This window comes from Amaranthus tricolor, chromosome 6 (assembly GCF_026212465.1).
Source record: "Amaranthus tricolor cultivar Red isolate AtriRed21 chromosome 6, ASM2621246v1, whole genome shotgun sequence".
NCBI lineage: Eukaryota > Viridiplantae > Streptophyta > Magnoliopsida > Caryophyllales > Amaranthaceae > Amaranthus > Amaranthus tricolor.
In genome coordinates, this window is record NC_080052.1 from 12,745,934 (window position 1) to 12,746,485 (window position 552).

Below are 552 nucleotides of genomic sequence, written 5' to 3' on the forward strand. Positions count from 1 at the left end.
ACATTAAAGCTTTACAAGTTCCATTCCTTTGTGCCAAACACCCCTGAACGAACTAGAATTGGTTTAAATAATGTTTTTGACAACTAATAATTAATAAATCTTAGTTTGCCCCTAATAGATTACCACACAAAGGTGAAATATTATTACTAGTCATACAAAGGTCTCACATAGTCATATCTATTTTTGCGGCAACATGTTTAATATTCTTTCTTCTCTAATAAAGAACTAGTTTCTAGTTTCTTTCATTAAATTTAGTTCATTTTATTTTTGATTATAGTCAATATATTTTCTTTAACTTTTTATCAATATATTTAATCTATTTTTTAATTTAATCTATATATCCTTTTTCACTTTTATGTGAAATATAATTTTTATTATTTTTATTCACACTTTTAATTCTCACCCTATTTATATAAGGCTCGGCCCTTTGCCCAAAATGCAATTCTTTGCAATTTGGTGTTGGCCTCCCTTAGTAATATATTATATATAATTTAAAGAGTGCATAATTGGGAGACTGTGGGGTAGAGTGCGCCCTTTGTGCTGGGGGCCATG